At 39.3% G+C, this 21,467-nt stretch overlaps 1 long non-coding RNA gene and 1 pseudogene across 4 annotated transcripts; both read right to left on the bottom strand.

Annotated features, from left to right (window-relative positions):
* On the bottom strand, positions 3,745 to 4,346 carry Gm12133 (predicted gene 12133; annotated as a pseudogene).
* Positions 6,546 to 10,833, bottom strand: Gm34173. 4 transcript variants are annotated; one of them, XR_388584.2, is made up of 4 exons: positions 10,778 to 10,833; positions 9,970 to 10,066; positions 8,483 to 8,597; positions 6,546 to 6,735 (listed from the first exon to the last, which is right to left on the bottom strand). It is a non-coding gene; the product is annotated as a predicted gene, 34173 (long non-coding RNA). The 4 variants fall into 4 exon arrangements; XR_388583.2 differs by having other exon boundaries at positions 9,970 to 10,062; positions 10,778 to 10,828; XR_001780125.2 differs by lacking the exon at positions 9,970 to 10,066 and having other exon boundaries at positions 10,778 to 10,828.
* Between the last annotated feature and the right edge of the window lie 10,634 nt (positions 10,834 to 21,467).

A 21,467-nucleotide genomic window follows, 5' to 3' on the forward strand; every position in this document is an offset into this window, starting at 1 on the left:
CTGTTTTTCTTTAAGGACTTGTAACTCTTTAGCAGTGTTCTCCTGTATTTCTTTAAGTGATTTATTAAAGTCCTTCTTGATGTCCTCTACCATCATCATGAGATATGCTTTTAAATCTAGGTCTAGGTTCTCAGGTGTGTTGGGGTTCCCTGGACTGGGCGAAGTGGGTGTGCTGGGTTCTGGTGATGGTGAGTGGTCTTGGTTCCTGTTAGTAAGATTCCTCCGTTTACCTTTTGCCATCTGGTAATCTCTGGAGTTAGTAGTTATAGTTGACTCTGTTTAGAGATTGTTCTTCTGGTGATTCTGTTACCGTCTATCAGCAGACCTGGGAGACAGATTCTCTCCTCTGAGTTTCAGTGCTCAGAGCACTCTCTGCTGGCAAGCTCTCTTACAGGGAAGGTGCGCAGATATCTTGTATTTGGACCTCCTCCTGGCCGAAGAAGAAGGCCCAAAACAGGACCTTTCTCAGACACTGTGTTGCTTTGGCAGTTCCCAGGTGGTACAGACTCTCACCTAAGCAGACTAAATTCCTAAGTTCCTTGGATTCCCGGGACCAAGATGGCGACCGCTGCTGCTGTGGCTTAGGCCGCCTCCCCAGCCGGGTGGGCACCTGTCCTCCGGTCCGGAAGGTGGCCGGCTGTCCCCGGCCCACACAGGGTGCTGCCTCAGCGCCTCTGTGCTTCTGCCTGTTCCAGAAGCTGTCAGGTTCTCTGGCGCACCCTCTCACCTGTTCAGACTAATTTCCTAAGTTCGGCGGGTCTCGGACCAAGATGGCAACCGCTGCTGCTGTGGCTTAGGCCGCCTCCCCAGCCGGGCGGGCACCTGTCCTCCGGTCCGGACGGTGGCTGGCTGTCCCCGGCCCACAAAGGGTGCTGCCTCAGTGCCTCTGTGCTTCCGCCTGTTCCAGAAGCTGTCAGGTTCTCTGGCGCACCCTCTCACCTGTTCAGACTAATTTCCTAAGTTCAGCGGGTCCCGGACCAAGATGGCGACCGCTGCTGCTGTGGCTTAGGTCGCCTCCCCAGCCGGGCGGGCACCTGTCCTCCGGTCCGGAAGGTGGCCGGCTGTCCCCGGCCCACACAGGGTGCTGCCTCAGCCCCTCTGTGCTTCTGCCTGTTCCAGAGGCTGTCAGGTTCTCTGGCGCACCCTCTCACCTGTTCAGACTAATTTCCTAAGTTCGGCGGGTCCCGGACCAAGATGGCGACCGCTGCTGCTGTGGCTTAGGCCGCCTCCCCAGCTGGGTGGGCACCTGTCCTCCGGTCCAGACGGTGGCCGGCTGTCCCCGGCCCACAAAGGGTGCTGCCTCAGTGCCTCTGTGCTTCCGCCTGTTCCAGAAGCTGTCAGGTTCTCTGGCGCACCCTCTCACCTGTTCAGACTAATTTCCTAAGTTCGGCGGGTCCCGGACCAAGATGGCGACCGCTGCTGCTGTGGCTTAGGCCGCCTCCCCAGCTGGGTGGGCACCTGTCCTCTGGTCCGGAAGGTGGCCGGCTGTCCCCGGCCCACACAGGGTGCTGCCTCAGCGCCTCTGTGCTTCTGCCTGTTCCAGAAGCTGTCAGGTTCTCTGGCGCACCCTCTCACCTGTTCAGACTAATTTCCTAAGTTCGGCGGGTCTCGGACCCCATTAGTTTTCTAAACACACAAACTATTCCAGCACTGTAAGTATAGGCAGAGAAGTAGGAGTAATTCCCAAGGACATATGGGTGAGAGTCCTCCATTCTCACCATAAGGTATCACCTTCATCCTGATTAACTCCTCCCTGGTTCCTTTTCACCAGCTCATTATGACACTGGGGATACAGGAAAGACACCCATTTGGAGCCTAGGACCTACCATACTTTACTGAATCATGAAAGCATCAGTTGAAAATATCCCATTATTTTATTCGTTACTGTGCAACAAAAATAACATAAAAGAAGATATCGCTCTGTCCTAAGATATTGATAATTATGTGTCACTCTCCAAACTTGGTTTAAAATATGGAAATTTTTTTGCCTTCTAAGCAAAGAAACATAGCATCATATGAAAAGCCTAGCATAACCAAGGCAGTAATGGCTCACATTCTGCTGGAAAGTTCTACAGAGGAATTGTTAAAAGAGTGAACCTCTTCTAACAATTAAGAGGGACCTCCAAAGATTTGGGGGGAAAATTCATTTATTACCATGGCCTACAGACCCATATTCAGTATGACTCCAGGTTTTTCCTGATCACCAAATCCCTCACTCACTGCAATGCAAAACCTGGCCTTCCTGGTTCTGATATGAATACAGTAAATTCTTTCCTACCTTGGTATTATACATTCTACTTCCACAACCCTGGAGCTTTTACATAAAGCAATACTTAATTTCTTTCAGGTTTATGGTCAAATATTATTTCCTGCTTTTTAATAAACTTTATTGTTCCATACAGCTTTATGGCCAACATTTATACTTGTCAAGAGTATATTATTTCCTTTCTCATTTACTTTCTAATTTTAGCACTGATAGAAATACTTCATTAGGGCAGAGAAATTGTTTCTTCTCATTGTTAATATAATTCTTGGCAAATAACAGGCAAATTATAAATCTATTTAAATAAATAACAAATTTTTCTAAAAATATAAGGAGTTAAGGTGTTTATTCTTAAATTTTATATTATTAACTAGAGAAAGGATTTAAAACATGACGTTGTATAATTTTATTTGAGTTGCCCTTCAGTAAAGTTCTTAAGTTTTTCAACATCATAGAAAATTAGAAACTGGAAAAAAAATCAAAAATCATGGGTTGTTGTCCTTAATTTCAACTCGACAAAATCTAGAACTGCCTGGAAGATGGTCTGCTTGATATGTTTGTGTGAAATCCTCTTCATTACCTTAGTTGAAGAGCAAAAGCCCCTCACTGTGACACACTTTCCTAGGCCAAAGAACATTGGAGAAAGCATGTTGAGCACTAGTGTGCAAGAATTCATAGCTCTCTTCTTCTGAGTGTGGGCTGAATGTAAGCAGGAGCTTCATGCCCCTGCAGCTTTGACACACTGCCATAATGGTCCTTAGCTGAAAGATAAAAATAAACCCCTCCTCCCTTAAGTTGCTTTTGTGAAGTGTTTTTGCCCTAATAGCATGACAAGGAAATAAGAAAGACTGTAACAAAAGGATATTTGTTGGGAGCTAATTAGAGACTATCGTTTCTCAGTGGATCATTCCTCTAGTCCACATTTCACAGAATTCAGTGCTATTGCTTTAGGAAATTATTCACATAGCCACAGATGAAGACAAGGGAGATAAAGACAACCAATGATAGACTTTCAGCTTCAGAAGAATGATAATAATCATTTGAGATTTGGAGCAAAAACATGAAGAGAGAAAAAATAGTCCCCTAAAATGTTCCAAAATAGTGCACCTTAATACAATCAACGTCTAATGCTCACAGTTACCAGACATGGTAGAAACCACAGTGTAACTGGAAGGGCTTACTTACTACCAACCATTTCCAGCTCTACTCACGTTCCTTTGCTCATGCAAATGATTTAGTAAAATCAAATAGCTTTTAAGCTCAAGAACTCAAGGAAAAGCAAGGCGTGAGAGCAACTATTTGGTGTCTTGGAATAAAAAAGGAAGAAAAACAGAACCAAAAACAAACAACAAAACAAAAACAGTGGAATCCATCTCCAGAATCCTTTTACCTTTTCTTGCTTTGTCATTGGATGTGAGTGAAAGTCCACCCAAAGCCATGTCTTAAAACAAACAAATAAACAAAAATTCAATTTATTTAAACAGACAATCCAATTTATTTTTCTTGTATTAAAAACCTTTATTTAGTAGCAAAAGCTGGAACCTGGCTCCTTTGAACAGAGACTCTGATACAGACTTTCACAAGATGGTCAGTAAATTTCTGGGGAACACAGATTTTTCCCCCAGAGGTCAAGGGTCAGGTCGCTGCAGGACTTAGAAATGACATCAAAGTTATCAAGCATAGTCTTGGCAAAGTCACCCAAGGTGGCAGTGCAGCCTCTGGCTCACGTGCAGCAATCATCAATACCATCCAGCAGCAGCCACTTCTTGGGCACAGAAGCAGAGGTGATGCCAGTACCTATGGGGGCAGGGATGAAATCCACCCGCACAGAGCCTCAGTGGCCTATCACCTTATGTGGACTGTGTGGAGCTTGCTGTCTTCTTCCTCCAGTAGCCTCTACACATAGGGATAATGGGAAACTTGGCCAAAGTGATAATTCTTTAGATGGCAGAGGCAACCTCCTTGGAGCACGTAACAAGACAAACATGACCATTGCAATCCCAATAGCAACCAAAACCTTGAACCTGGTCCACTGGCCAGCCCGAGTCTGCTTCTGCACTAGCATAATCTTTAGAACCCCATCTCTCTACTCTCTAATGGAGTCTCTACAAGACTTGGGTAGGACATTGAAATTTTGTAAATTTTTCAACAGTTTCTAACTCTGTCTCAGCTTTAATTCATTTAAGGGATCTCTTTTTCTCCCAGGTTCAATTAGTTTGACCATAGTCCTCCTTTGTGCCTCTCCTCTAATAATAATGTATCATAAAGAATACAGGAATGTTTTTATAACCCATCCCAAATTATCAGGCACAACCATCAGTACTCTCCCTGCTTTGTAGACAAGACAGTGTCACCAGGGCCACCCTAGCAGTAAATAGCAAAGCCCAACTCTACCTACATGTGGACCTTACCATGAGCTGCCTTCTCGGGGGAAGACACATCAGGAGAAGGAGGGTCAAAGGAAGAAACAAGGGAACATTTGGAGCCTGTGACACTAAAGAACATGCATAATAACTCAAAATAAGTTGGAAAGAAGAAAGGAACATAGAAGAAAGATTTCAGACTTGACTAGACTTTAAGTATCTCTACCAATTACCAAGCCCCTAGTTCAAACTGGACTCCAGAGTTTTTGCTGAAGAGCTTTCTGCTGTGAGGTAGAGAAGGAATAGAAATGGGTCTCACTACCCAAATTTTCATTACTAATATAAGCAGAATGATATTGCTGATAAAATAAAATAATTAGCTTAAAGACCAAAATAAATATTCCTCCTTTTTTTGTAGAGGAATGTGTAGCAATCATCCATGTTTCATATCCACGTTTCAAATTTGGAGATTGAGCAAGCATTTCTTTATATTTGAAGGAAACCAGAGTAGTTTAATTCGTTTAATCTCTACAAGACCAAAAAAAAAAATCAACAACAACAACAACAAAAAAAAAACATTCAGAATGTGAAAGTCATCTAAAAAAATAGATCTGGCAAAAGTGTAAAAATAGAAGTAGAAACATTTGATTGAAGGAAAAAAAAGTTATATTTTAATTACCATTGCTTCCTCGCCTTTCATTTTTGAAAAGTAGGCAAGGTAGAGCATGAAGGGCAGGAGAGAGAAGCAGCCCCATTCCTGTGACAGAAAATGATTCACAAAGAATAAAGCAGCTCATTGACAGGTGTAGCAGCAGACACGTTATTAGAAGGAAAAAAGTGAATTCAGAATCATAGGCATTTGTTTTATCTTCTGCACATCCTCCCTCATCGAGGCACAGTGAATTTGCAAGCAGCTACTAAAGAAGAGTGGCCAAGCAAAGTAGAGAGACAGAATCAGGCTTGCTATCTCCGCTAGGAGCACAGTCAATTAAATGCAGCCTGGAAGGAATCTAATCTAATATCAAAGATGCTGTCAGGGGATCAGTTCCCCAGAGTTTAGGGTTAATGATGTAAAGCAAGGCAGTCTGGCCAAAAGCAGGGGGAAGAAATCTTACCAAGATCAGGTATGACTGGAAGAGACTAAAATAAAATAAAATAAAATAAAATAAAATAAAATAAGCACTTCCCAGAATAATGGAGGGCCTCAGGCAAAACTTTCTGCAGACAGGTGACAATACCAGGTCCTTGAAGCAGTCATCCAGGGGTTGGGTTCCCTAACATTTAGCAAGCTTTACAGTCAATCCTATAATCAGCATTGAGGATTATCAGTGTTTTAATATAGAAGACTCCAAAGTGAGACCTAGTCTCCAACCAGAGTGCAACTGGGTGCACCACATTACACCTGAGGTACTTGGCACAAGATCTCTGAGATGTAGGTCACTAGTAAAATTGCACCCAGGAATCTAGGTGCATGTTCATTGCCTACCAAACTATTCCACACTTGGTAGGAAACTCAGAGAGCAAAACAAATGGAGACAAGGCCAACAACAAAAATGAGGGAACTTCACAAGCATTAGTCAGCAGAGCTGTCATCCTGAAGAACTCGGAATATGTGACAAGAATCTCCTACTACATCATAAGAGAAGAGAGAGAAAATTATAACTGCCATACACTAACCTGAACAGGCAAGCAGACTGTAGTACAAGTCTAGTACTTCAGCTTTAAAAATTACAAAAACTAGGCTGGGGAAATGGTTAGCCTTGAAGAGGTACTTGCCATCAGACTTGACGGCCTGAGTTTGATCTCCAGGACCCATGAAGAGGGGAGAACTGATTATTGCAAATTGTCTTTTGATCCCTACACATGTACTGTGACATAAACACACACACACACACACACACACACACACACCAAATAAATAAATAGATGAGGATGTTTATTTCATTGCAACAGCTCACAAGCAACTGACATTTTCTCAATTTTCAAAATTGTACAAACAGGATAGTCTGAACCTTCCTTCCACTTGAAGAACAGTCTCTTTTCTTTCTCCTTCTTGTTCTTACAATCATTGAGGTGTTTGACAATTAGCACTTCTTTTTGCTGTGTACCCTGACAAAATAAAAAACAAACCAAAAAAATTAAAAAAAAAAAAAAAAAAACCACAACGCCCCTTTGGACATGCAGTGATGCTATGCTTTTCATTTAACTCTTTTGTTAAACTCTTTAATTATATAAATGATTTTTTACAATCAGTAGATCCTTAATTGGATAACAAAAAATATGAGAAACTGACAGGTTTTTGGGTAACATTTGCTAAAATTATGCCCTTTGATGGAAATCAAAGAATAAACAACTCAATAACAGGGTTGCAACAATCTCTTTGGGAAATGACTAAGAAATAATACATTTCTGAAAGCTACCTGTCACAGAAACCTGTTCATTATGTAGAAGTTAATGGGTCTTAAAATACTGGTGAGATACAATTGAACTGTTTTCCCCTTTTAGAAAAAAACTGTTAACTCTTCTAGGGCATCATTCAGAAAACCCAACGAGCCAGTTCACTCAATGGTACATTTGTGGCCTCTAAAAATTAATGGACCTTTCAGAAGTTGATATTTATTATTACTTGATACTAAGGTTGGGGACTAGCTATTGTTGAAGGTATTTTTAAAAGTAAGAATTCAAAATATAATCCTCATATGAGTAAGTTTAAAGTTAGTAGAGAATATTCTAAAAATCAAATAACATAATAAAATAGTCCCTTGTTATGAACTAAATCATATCCTCCTTAGATCTGTGTGGAAGTCTGTCCCAACCCCCCATAATCCAGAATGGAACAGTAGTTGTTTGAGTAGGTTTGGCCTCATAGATTCATGTGCTTGAATGCTTGGCCTTAGGGAGTGTCACTATTAGGAGGTGTGTCCTTATTGTAAGAGGTGTGGTCTTATTGGAGGAAGTGTGTCACTGTGGAGGGTAAACTTTGAGATATCTATGGTCAAGCACCACTCGGTGTGGAATTCCATTCTCTTCCTGGCTACTTTCAGATCAAGACGTAGAACTCGTGGCTCCTCCAGCACCAAGTTTACCTGTACAATGCCATGCTTCCTATCATGGTGATGATGGGCTGATCCTCTGAAACTGTTAGCCAGCCCAAACTAAATGTTTGCCTTTATAACAATAGTCTTCATTATGGTGCTTCTTCACAGCAATAAAACTCCAACTAAGACAGTAACACTGTCTAGAAATAGTCTAGTGACAGTATTAGTTAAGTTTAGATGAGATACAACACAAGGAAGTGAACCATAAACCTAATGGATTTGGTGTGCTTCCAAAGAAGGCAGACTCCAAGAAAGATAACCCTAATCTCAGCCAAGTCAGAGGTTAGAGTTGGGCTGTGACCAACATATATATGCCTGGAGCTATGAAATACTATGGAGGGGTCAGAAGGGGTTTATCTTGAATACTTCTGAGGGAATATGGCTTTGTCAACATCTTGATTTTAGTATTCTGTCCTCCAGAATTACAACATAGTGCATTTGTTACTTTAAGCTATCCTCCATAAAAAGAGTACATTTGGGCTTTTTCTATAGCCTATTAGCTAACTTAAGGGTAAAGATGGCAATAGTGGATGGCATTTATTTTGCAGCATATTCATCTTGCAATCATTTGTGGAATTAATCTTCACAAGGCCCTTGGGAGATCACTGTCACTATTACCTCCAAGATAGAGAAGGAACCAGAGCTTTTTAAGACTAAAAAGCTGCTACAAAAAAATCCTCACATAGAAAAATTTATGAGCAAAAGAGGAGAAATGGCATAGCAACAACAGTAAGCAATTTTTATTTCTAGATACTTACCCAGAAGCCTAGTGAATCTTGTATTTCTCGAAATGGTCAAATAAAACTCAAAAATGCATATGCTGGAACATGACTTGGGGAACACAATGACTTTAGCCACAGAGTCCAGAATAAGCTGCAAATTGCAATGGAGAAACTTAATGCTCCACAAACAATTATTATCAATACCATCAAATGGACATTACAGAACCATATTCATGTAACACTCCAAATTAGAGACCCACTGGGTCATGATCCAACCAGTTTGGGGAATGGTGATAATATAAGGCCTCATTAATCTGAAATGAACTGTCAGCATCGTGCCTTTTTATTTGACAATACATTTTATAAATTCAACAAAACTGTAGGTAAAAGATTTGTCAGTTTCCTTCAGCGTTTGGTAGAATCCGTCTGCAGACCTAATAATCATAAGGTTGTTTACATTTTCTTACCAAACCCAAGCCCCCAAAGTCCTTAGCCTAGGTGAAGTTATGACTCAAAGCGCAGAGGAGTCCTTAACGCTGATAATTTCTAACAGCCTTACAAAGGGCAGTTAGCAAGCCATGTCCTACCTTAGCTAAAGAGACTATATAAGACAACTGAAATTCCTCTTCAGCAAGTTTGTACACGTATGTGTATATAGACATGGAATAGAAATGATATCCTTCATCATGATGATAAGTTACCCTCATACAAAGAACAAGTCAAATCCTAGAGTTGTCTACTTGATGCACTATCAGCAGAAAACAATCTCAACCTATATCTTCTTTTTCCATAGTTGGATTAACTAGGCAGATGAACAGATAATTATGCAAAGACATCTTATAAAGCTTACCTTGCCTTGGAAAGCATAACAAGACATTATCAAAATGAATAAAATCATTAGCACATACAAAGTAATATACTAACTAAAGTTCCTAATATAGAGTTAAATTAACCTAATATAGAAACACTTATATAAATAATTAAGCAGGCAAATAAAAACTTTATCTCGCACTAAATAATTATCCTTCAGAAAGTCATTGCTTCCTTCTAACCTATAAAACAACAACAACAACAAAAATAGTATAAGTCTATTTAAAATAATTGGTCAATAAATATATAAGGAAAATGTTCAAATGGTTATTATCCAATGTTCATATCAGTCAAAAAATTAAGCTTTTATTATTTGAACTTCCCAAGCAACAAAGCTCTAACCTACAAGGGTTATGGTTTGATACACTGAAGCGATAGCTGTCTATGTCATAATGCTTTCTAATTGATTAGAAGACATTTTCCAAATACATGTTCTTTTAAAAGTCAAATCTTAGTCAAGTGGAAATAATCACAAGTATTTAGGAAAACTCCAAAATTTTGTCTACAGGAGAAGAAGAAGGTTTGGGATTACCTATTTAATATTAGAAACTGCTTTTTTCTCTCCTAAAGTGGGTTGGGGGGGTCATTAAGAAATGGGTGCAAAGAAAAAGAAAGAGAAATGGATGTACATTCTTGCTCTTTTCTCTACTTACCCCCACTCCAGACACTCTTCTGTAATTGTTACTAAGTTCCTGCTCTGCTAAAGATCATGATCACACTGGGAACCTGACAATCTTGTCATGTACCTAGCTAGAGGACATTCCACCATCAGCCTTATCATGGGTTTGACCAGAATAACAGGAAGACCACAGCTGGCTGTGAGTTCTTAGCAAGCCTGGCCTTTGCTCCACAGATAAAGGCTAGTTCCCTTTGCTTTCTGATCTGAGTCAAGAACCACAAGCAGGATGAGTAGTATATAACTTTTTCCATATATGTCATGAGAACGTGTCTCACAAAGCATTTGATAGATTAGAAAATTCAAATAGAAACTGAGGTTAGGAAAACTTAGTCATGTCTATGAGGTCACCGGTTGGACATGGCATAATTGAATAAATAGCTTAGCTCTTTTTTTCCCACCTCCAACAGGTTTTCCTTATGTTAGATTATATCCCATGGAAACAATATATATATTGTAGATATTTCCCAATTGATTCTCAGAGTGTTTCCTTATAAAGGTTTTATCCTGTGTCAGATATTGAGAGTTCCGGTGTTTTTACATGCTTCTTCCTGTAAAGTACCCTCAGTAGGCAATCCTTTAAGATTTCTGTAGCTGCCCAAGATACCTGCCCCTGCACTGAAGGCAATGTAATGCTGGTGCTTGGCTGGGCTGGACTGGCCCTGGAGTGAGACATGTTATCTAGAGACTTCTAGGGTTCACCCAGGTGAGGTGTGGCAACTATGCTCCTTTGGCGACACCTTAATTGACACCCAATATTACTGCAAGCCTGTGACTAAACTCACTGAAGAGGAAAAACATGACCCGGAGCTCAAGAAAACCCAGCTCATCAAAGCTCAATCCGTGACTGAAACAAACTCTGAATTTGCAGATCCTGTCATGAGCAAATTGCCCAACGTCATAATGAAAGGAAGAAACAAAGTACCAGCCAGCTACCTCGCAGCCCAGACTCTGGAAGCAGTGAAGGGGAAACAGATTGGGGAGTATGGAGCTGCTGCTGTAGAACAAAACCAGCGCTGAGTGCAACCCTTAGAACTGAGAAACTGTGATCCTGCTAGTACCCATCCTTGTGAGAGGGGGGGGGGGGGGTCCTGAGATCAAGAAGACGCAAGACATGAGTAAGATGTCAGAGGCCACTCGGCGGCCCATTACCTCTGGTGGAAAAAGTCCAGGACACACTGCCACAAGGAGCTAAAAAAATTTCTGTTGAAAAGTTTTTGGAAGTTAAAGATGGAGAGGGACTTTTATAATGCAATCTTAGGTCCGATGCAGCCATTCCTAGAAGCGCTTCACATACTAGCTAGAAGTTGGGCAGAATAAAACCTGAGTCATACTGCCCCTCACACAGGAAGTGGGGTCACTATTCGTCGTCTCAGAAACAGTAGCATGTATGTAGTCTGCAATCCTTCCTTCCATATTATAACTGGTTGCCCTCCTCCACACCCTCATAAGGAGGGAGCATGCCTCCTTAGAGATTTCTTCCGAGAAGCTCAATTACAATCTGCTTTGCTGAGCGTTGAAGTATACCTTTGGATGCTGTGAAAGGAAGACGTTTCAGGAAAGACTTACTGGGAAGTCCTCACCCCAACCTTGTAAGGCTCTATAATTACAACTGACTAGAGAAACATGCTAATCTCTACATCAGTCCTAAAAATGCATTGAAAGCTATTCGCCCATGAAAAATGGGGATATGTGGTTTATCCGTGTGTGTGTGTGTGTGTGTGTGTGTGTGTGTGTGTGTGTTGGTGTAGAAAACTGGAAAGTACATTATCTGATCTGAATGGAGGCGAGCCATGGCCACTTCTGGACTACAGAATAAGTACACTGAGCAATCACCAACCCTGCAATAAAATACACTGGTTCAGAATAATCTTTGAGCAAACTAGTAATTTTGTTTGAAGACCACGCTTAGGTAATAGTGACCTGGCAAGAAGAAAATCAGAAGAAACAGGCCCCATGCCTCACTCCTAGTCAGCTGTGACCTGTCCTATACCATCAGGAGAAGTCCTGCTTCCTGGGCATGGATATGAAAGTTAGAGGGTAGATTTTCATAATATCGCACACATTTGAGTGCTGTCATAAGCGCTGGCACAACTTTTCACTACTGTTCCTTACATTTTGGGAGACAAAGTGCTAGCCATGACTTGACTGTCAAGCCAAACCACAGGAGTCTGGGAAACCCATGTTAGTGCTCAAGAGCCAAAGCACAGTAGAAACTCTTTCCTCACATCCACTGGGATAAGCAGTTGGTAAGTAAATTGAGAACAGCCAAAGTGGGAGGGCTTTTTCATTTATCTATTTATTGTGTGGATGAGTGCCTACATATGTGTATGTGCACCGCCTGCTGGCCTGGTGTTGCGGTGGGGGTTAGGGGACAGAAGAGGGTGCTGAATCTCTTGAAGGTGAAATGAGAGACTATGGATCTTATACAAGAACAGTCGAGTGCTCCCAAGTGCTGAGCCCTCCCTCCGGCCTCCAACGTGGGATGCATCTATTTTTACAAACCTACACTAATTTTGAATGTAAGTGTGTTCCAGATGCTTTCCATCTGCCCTGAGTGCGCTGCAAATTAAATTTGCACACCGTCTTCACAAATGGTCACTATTCATAAATCCGTCACCTTAAATTTCCTACATATCAAATATGTGACTTCCTCAAGACTTGTGTGAAAACTGAAATATTTTCATGAAACATTATAGTTCTAAAATCCTTCTTATTTTTAAAGCATGAACTCAATATTTTACAATCATCTTGATCACCCGAACTCAAGGCCATCTTTATACTCTTGACAGTTTCTAGGTATTCACCATGAGTCCTGCTTTTACCAAGCATCTTCATTGGCTCACATAATTTATAATTAACATAAGTAAGTGAAAAACTGTCATGCCAGTTTAGAAACTTAAAAATGTTTCCTATTTTGTACAAAATTCAAATGCTGGGACAGATATACATGGATATAATAAAATATAGAGAGCTTTAAAAGGCTTAGGCACACCAGTCATCACCATCACCAACACCACCACCATCATCATCATCCCAGTATACTTTCAGAGGAAACAGAAACTCAGTTAATTTTGCATGTTGATTAATAGAAAGCAGTTAAAAGTATACTATAATGAAAAGTACTAGTTCATTTATTCAAATCTATCACTAGCAACTCTGGTGTAATAATTCCTATGCCTCTCTTAGCTTTATAAGTGTATTCAATGGATATATAAATAAGATATAGATATGTGGGAGGATGGGTAGATGAACATGGACAGATGGATGAAGGAAGGGAAGGCAAGAAGGGAAGCAATCGGTTAGAGATTTTACTCTGACCACCATCAAATGTACGTCCTCTGGATCAGAAAACTGGACAGGGGCAACAGCTGGGATGATTTTGAAACTGCTCTGTGTATATACTGTAATTGAGCAATTAAGTAAATGGATAACAGAAGTCAGAAGATGGCAGAAGTCAGGTTTTACACTGTTGGAGTGACCGTTTACAAACATGGAGAAGCAACTAGAATGATCATGTGGTAATGGACTCAAGTCAGAGCCATTCGCAACAAGTTATGCTTAGTTTGCCATAAATCGATGTGGAATGTGCACCAATATTTACAGATAGGGTATTACATGGTTACTGGGCAAATATACATTTTCTGTCTGCTCTGTCTGCTCGGAAGACCTAGAACCAATGACACCCATGAAGCAATAGCAAGTTAAAAGCTGGGCCTTGATTTCTATTATTTTCCTAAAAGAAGAAGTAGATACTAAAGAAATTCTGGTTCTGGGGTTGGGGATGGGAATACACCAGATAATTCTGGGGTGTCCTACAATGACAGAAAGCAAACAGAGAGAACATGATGGGAGGGTAAGAGGGAGGATAGAGTCAACCAAAGAACTCCAAATGACAAATTTGAAGAACAACATGTCGCTGAATAAAACCAAAAACAGACAACTTTGATGTGCTCCAATAACATTTGTGATTTCAAACACCTTATGTAGACTCCCCATCTTGACTCTTGATGCTTGTTTCCTCTCTTCTTGTGTGCAGAGCATAACTACTGCCTTGCATGGTACCATATGGAAGAAAGAGACAGAAAACAACCTCACAGTGAAGAAATTATCAAATACGATACAAGCCAGATGATCAAAGTTTATATCAACACAGAAAATCTTGCTGATGGAAGGCGTCCTTGATTTGATGGGATAAGGACAAAGCTTTCTCTACTTCTCCTTGGAGAAGCTTAAAATCTCAGAGAAAATATCAGGGAGACATTAATCAAAAGACAACCTACAGAACACTGTATCAATCTTCCTCAAATGTGTCAAGGTCATCAACAGTGGGCAAAGTCTGAAAAAGGTCAAATGTCACGTGACAGCTACATAGGATATGGAATTCCAGAGTGTTGTAATGAGATAGAAAGAAAAGGACCAGGCACAAAAACTTAGAGTGTAAGGTATAACTCTACAATCTCTGCTCAATTCCTGTGGATCTGAAACTGTTGTAAAAATGTAAAAGCATATTTTAAAGACCCCACCAGGGGCATTCATTTTTTGCCAAGCCAAATCTATAACCTCCATACAATGGAAAGCAGAAACTAAAAATTTTTAAAAAAATAAATAAAACTTTACCCTGCTCTCTCCCATGGGCTCGTCATCTCAGACAACACTTTCCCTTGCTTACCATTTGGACCTCTCTCCATTTTCACTGGCTATTGAATTGCCAGGTTAAATATTTTGTCTCTCCCCTTTTGATCTTGGTTGCACTGTTGCATTTGTAATTATAGTTTAATATTTGATGTGCCATGATATGGTACTACAGGGACCAGTGTGTCTCATTACCTGAACTCTCAGTATCTCCTTCAGTATTCTTACCTAGTATGCACTGATAGCGCACTCCTGAGTGACACAATATCTATGTCTCTTTTGAGATTTTTTTCAACTGTCTTGATGTGACTAAACACATGCAAAGTTGTGTATTTCCTTAATTTTTACTCTCTAGTCCTAATAAAAATTCTTGAAGTAATTTGATTCTTCGTTTGGAGCCCCACAGTCTCGTAAATGGAATAAAAGAAAAAGGTTTTAATTATAATTTCTCACTATGCATCATACTCAGTTACACATTGTATGCAAAAATTTATAATTTGGTTTATTAAAAAGAAAAAAGCATGAGAAATGTCTGTCAGTCACCTTTGAGAGACCTGGCTAAACACCTCAGTAAATGTTCCCATTAATCCAGCCACAGGGAGTATTAAATATTTAGGACTGTGGTGCCAACTACTTTGTCAGAACAGCTCCATTTAAATTCCCTCCCCTGTTACCAATTGTAGCTGATGATTTAATTAGGTGGATGGAGTTACTTACAATGATCATTAATAAACTGTGTTAATGTCATGAAAATTCCTATTCTCCAGAGTTGAAGAGCCACACAATAAGAAACCCGCCTAGTGAGAAAGATAGCCTGTTTTTCACAAAATTCATTCTGCTTTTTCCCACTCCAGTAATTAGTCTTGTTTTGTTTGGTGTGTTCGTGCTAATTACAGAAACAGTCCTATTTCGCTTTGTATAACAGATTACTTCTTTTGATTGCATTCTCAGAGAGCTGGCATAGTGTGGGTTTTGAACGGTACCAAAAGAGCCTTGCTGTGGTCCTTTTTCAAGGTATTGTAGCAAGCTGCTCCTAATATTAATGTCAAGTAAAGAAAATTAATATATAAATAAAATTAGGTCTTTAGAGACTATATGTTTCAATAACTTGCAACACTTAATTTTGGAGTCCATATGTGGGTTCTGAAAGGAAACTGTTCCCATTTCTAAATGAACATAGGAATAGAAAAAAATCAGAAACAGGAGTGCCCTGCAGAACTCTGAGTTTGTACCAAGAGCAGACAGCTCTCAGAGTCCTTGATTCTGATACAAGGAGAGAAGAAAGACCTATATAGGGGGTAGTGTAACCCACTGTGACCTCCTTGGCTCCATGGGGTACCCGCAAGTACAAAAAGAAAACACTTCTAATATGAAACTGATATCAGAAATCCACTTCCAACTCCAATTAGCCAAATGAAAAACTAGATGGTCCTTTTCTCTCAGGGACAAGAGGGAAAATGGAAATAAAGTTGGCCCTGTATATAAGAAGACCTGCTACTATAAAGGATACTTTAAAAAAAATACACCCACTTAAATCCCTTTAAAGCTGACAAGAAGTTCCCACAAAGAATTCATTATTTAGTGGAACTTCTGCATTGAGATGGATTAAGAATCTCTTGCCCTGGGAGAAAGGAGCATTAGACAACTAATTCAATAGAAAGGATTAGTTTATCTCTTGAACCAATTAGAGCCACACACTACACTGTGAGACTGGTCATTTTTATCTGAAAGGAGGCTGGCAACCTCAGGAAAATCTCATCCTAACATCCTAGCATAACAATAGCTGGGCACTGTAGAGTCAGCCAAGGGCTGTAGCCAGCATTTGGCTATTTTGTAGGCTCTTCTTTCCTCCACCCTTCTCCACCCCTTTTCCACCCTTTCAACCCCCTAACACTAGATAGGAGGGAAAAAAAGGATGGCAAGGAAAGGAAGGGGGCAATGTTGTCAGTTGACTACATCCTGCTGATTAGGGGTGTCAAATTCCTTGGGCAAAGTTTGATCTTCACATTCAGGAGATTTCATTTCTTCATGTTATTTTTTAGTTCTTTGCACATGACTACTTACCAAACCACAACCAAGAGCAACCAACCAACAATCTAACAACCCACCCCACCTTTCAGGCCCTCACATTAATACAACCTCTGAAAAGTCCCCAGAATTCCAAAAGTCACACAATCTCTGAAACTTACCTGCAACATCACATCCTAGCTAGAGCATGAGGCAAATCACAGTCAGCTGCTGTGGACAACCTGCAACACCTCCATGCCCCACACCTAGAATAAAAATAAAAGCACATATCCATATTATTACTGTGTTTTTCAAAGAAACCAAAATCTTCACTACAAATGATAGATCCAAGGAAAATTCCTTCACTTTTTTCACCTTTTGTAAATGGAATACCCTATATACACAAGGGTTACATGAGTCTTAGTGGGAGTAAGGTCCACAGAAGTATAGTGTAGGGACCACTTTGCTGTCAGCTGATATACCTGTGTAATGCATTTCTGTTGTCCCAACTCGGAGTCAAGATGCCATCTTCACCTTACCAAAACAACAGAGGAACCAAAACAACAGAGCACAGAATTAAATATGTCACTCCTACCACATAACAATTGCAGACTCTACACATTCCCTCTGATGTTCCAATGCCTTATGCTGTTTGCTGTTGGTGATCTAATGGGTATCATCTTCCCTCTAGGAAGATAAACATCACTAGGAGATAAATATCACTGAAATAAGTATTTCCATGTAATATAGGAAACAGTAATATAAAGAAGTATAAGCACTGAAAAGTGGGCATGAAATAAAATTTAAACTGAATGTGAGGTAGATTTGGACTCATGAATTATGAAGGAAGTACTGCAGAAAGAAAACAAAATATTAAAAAGAAAGAGAGACTAGTTAGGTGGATATATGGATAAATGGATGGATGGATAGATAGATACATACATACATACATACATACATACATACATACATACATACATACATAGATGATAGCTGGGTCACTGACTAATGCATTTGCCACATTAGCATGAACACCTGAGTTCAGATCCTCAGAAACTACATAAACACAGACATAGTAGTATGTGTCCATAATCCCAGTACTCCTTTGGTGAACCAGAAGGTGGAGAGAGAAGAATTTATCTAAAGATGTGTGTGTGTGTGTGTGTGTGTGTGTGTGTGTCTATATATATATATATATATATATGGAGAGAGAGAGAGAGAGAGGGAGAGAGAGAGAGAGAGAGAGAGAGAGAGAGAGAGAGAGAGAGAGAGAGACATGAACCAGAAAAGAAACAAAAGACAAAAAACAGTCCAGACACATTAAATTTTGACTTCATGATTTATATACTTCTCCAATATTAGGTTTTGTTTGGTTTGATTTATCTAGAAACAGAGATAAAGAGAGGAACAAACAGATCCAATTATGTTAAGGCTTAAATAAAAGCATTCCTTGCAGAGTGCAAAAGCTAGAATTAAAAGATTTAGAATGCAAATTAATAAAAAATGCTTAACATGCTTAAAGAACTGGGAAGAATTGAAAGCATGAAGAAGGGGGGGGAGATTGAGAAATCTTCAGCAACATACATTGCAGATGACTTATGATTGTAATCCCAGCCCTTTGACAGCTTAGAGAGGAAGGTCGCAAGTTCAAGATCAGCCTAGGCTTTGAGGGGCTATTAAAAAAACAAAGGTTTGGAGCCAGAAAATACAAAATATAAGGCTAACATGTTAAGTTAAATGGAATAAAATCTGACCAAAAACTGAATGTGTAAGGATCAGACAGGAGCAAAGACAGAAGCTAACATTATGTTCTGCAAGTGATCAGCTGACTGGCAATGGTAAGCTAAAGCCAGAAAGCAGCAGCTCAGTATGACACAAATTTTTATTAGAGACCTTCTTCATATATATGGTGTCAATATTTACACCCAAGAAATTGGCACACATTAAGTCTGTTTACTGCTCCCAGATCCAACAGTCAATCATTAAAAATTTATCAACACTCTAAGATGACAGTCACAAAAAATTCACAATAGATTCCTTACTGGTCACTCTGGGACCAGCATCAGATGTAATAAGTCCTAAACATGACTAGCGGGCTCAGGAATGGCATTCACAATATTTAAGATCATCAAAAGATTAAACATAATAAAATTTAAAAATACTTATAAAATGCCCATAGTAAAACTCAAAAATCTACCAGCAAAATTAGCAAGTTTATCAATTTTCTTTGTTGTGATACATATTCATAAATATACAAACATAACCTGTTCAGTCCATATTCTGTTACTTATATATATATATATATATATATATATATATATATATATATATATGAGTTCAGAGTTAGTGTCAAGAGCAACCTAAGCAATTACTGAACTCCTATTGAGCACTAAGTGCAAGTGCTGATTACCATCCACCATCATCTCCAAAGAGACGCATGTGAAGACTGTGGTTGAAGTTCTGTTTCTCATCCCAGGATTCCAAAGGCTGCCAGAGTTTCTTTCACTGAAGGAATGGGCAAGTAAAATGTAATGAAAACATGAAATGATGCGTTCACCTTGACAGAGGAAATGGACAGTGTGTTTTAGAGAACAACGAAATTTATTTAATCAAAGACTCGCATGAAAAATAATAGCATGTTTGCTAAGGGCATATCCTAAATATACCAGCACATGATTAGTAAAATATATTCTGAGCTCAATGAAGAGGATGTCTGTAGCCAGACTATGGTTGTGAGGATTGAACTTAATGGGAGAAAACCATCGCAGAAGAAAATAAAAACATAATAAGGAAATAAGGAGATTTCCCAAGATAAGAACTGAGCTCTGAGCTCTGGCACAACACATTCACAGTTGGAAAGGCAGAATGGGCTCTGAGTTCATCTACAGATGCACAGTCACCATTTTAAGAGGGAAATAGCCATATGTGTCCTGTAACTAAATGTCACTTGACAGAGTCCATTTTGCCCAGTCCATTCTCCGTAGTGAAACAGTCTAATGTCCACGTGATAAAGTTACACACTAATTTAAGGGCACATGCATCCCCTTTCCCATGCCCACTCTCACTAAAGAAATCAGCAAAGCACTTCGTTGGCTTGCAATGGTGCTGTCTCCTCTCCCTAGTACACAGCCTGTCTAAACTTAACTTTATTATGCCTGTTCTTCAGCAAAATCCAAATCCCTGAAGAAAGATGATTCAAAATATCTCAGATTCAGTGAACAGATAAGTTTAAGACAAGTAAGATGAGGCAGAGCTTGTTTAGAGAGTTTTTTGCTGGAAAACATGAACAACTCTAGGCAATTATGTGGGGATATGAAACTGCTACAGATGGCTTCGTAAGACGATTAATACCATAAGACCATTGTATGCAATTTTGTCATTATTTGCAAAAATCCCATTGATTGCAATCTACAAAAGTAACAAATCCAACACGGACAATAATTGATTGTATTTTTAAACCTTAAGAGATTAGACATCTTTAAATCTTTTTGGTCTATGCTCTTAACTACAGAATTTAAATAATAAGAAATAAATCTGAAAGTTCTACCTTTGGGATGAAAACATAAATTATGTCAGCATTATAGAGAAATACATGAATTCCATTTGCACTATTTACCTCACCCTAGGGTTCCTCTGAAATTTATGCTAGAAAACCAAACATTAGTACAATTTACTGTCCTTGTACTGAACATACAAAATGCAAACATGGTTCATAGATCAAGTTTCATTAAAATCTCAAATATTTAAAATTTTTATTATAATTATGTATATTTTGATTATGGACATGTTTACCTTCATTTGTAGTTTAAGGATAAACTTCAAAATATGTAACATAATGTAAGTATACTTCATTATATTTTAATCTTATAATTCAACAACAAACACAAAAGCTGTAGTACTGCTTTAGAACATTCTATTTGCTCGCTGTAAAAGAACAGTTAGGAATGAAGCCAAAATGAAAATATTAAAGACTAATGAATAAAACTAAGCTATTGTACTTTTTTGCCTTAACAACTACATTTAATTTTAATAAGCAAATAGAAACAAAAAAAATGTACTACATGGTTATGTCTAAAAAGTAAAGCTGTAGAAGATACTTAATTTTAGATTCATACTTTTCTATAGTTTTCAATTATCTTCCTTGCATTTATACTTTTTTTTAACAAGGAAAATTTTAAAACAAAAAGCTATGTGTACTGTCTGCAGTGTGGTCAACTAGATATCTGGAATTTAGATGTACAGACCATCAAAGTTTCCCAATAGAACACATTTTGAAAAAACACACATTTGAAATTTTATCATTAAGAATATGTTTGTAAGAAAATAGGTTAGAACTTTGAATATGGAAAGAATAAACTGGGGTTGGATGAGAGGTAACCTTGCTAGGTCAATTCTAAGTTCTGGAGACAGCTCACCAAAATGTTGATTAGGACTAGGATTTGGGTCAGTCAGAAAAGTACTTGCCTCTTAAGTATGAGAGTTGGAGTCCCGTATCCAAACTCCATGTAGAAACATCGGCTGTGGTAGCATGCAATGCATCTGTGATCCCAGATCTGGCAGGTGGCGACAAGCCGATCATCAGAGCTCACTGACCACCCAGCCTAACCTCGTTGGTCAACTGAGAGCCAATGAGAAAGCTTGTCTCAAAAATAAAATAGATGATAACTAAGCAGTGACAACTGACTCTTCCTTTAATCTCCACTGGCAAGTGCATACCAGCACACCTATTAACATGTATGCACAGGCACCTACACAAAGAAAGAAAGATGTTGGTTCATTTGAAGATCAAAGTTAAATGTGCTGATAAACATCAACGTTTTAGTATAAGCTCTT

This window comes from Mus musculus, chromosome 11 (assembly GCF_000001635.26).
Source record: "Mus musculus strain C57BL/6J chromosome 11, GRCm38.p6 C57BL/6J".
Lineage (NCBI taxonomy): Eukaryota > Metazoa > Chordata > Mammalia > Rodentia > Muridae > Mus > Mus musculus.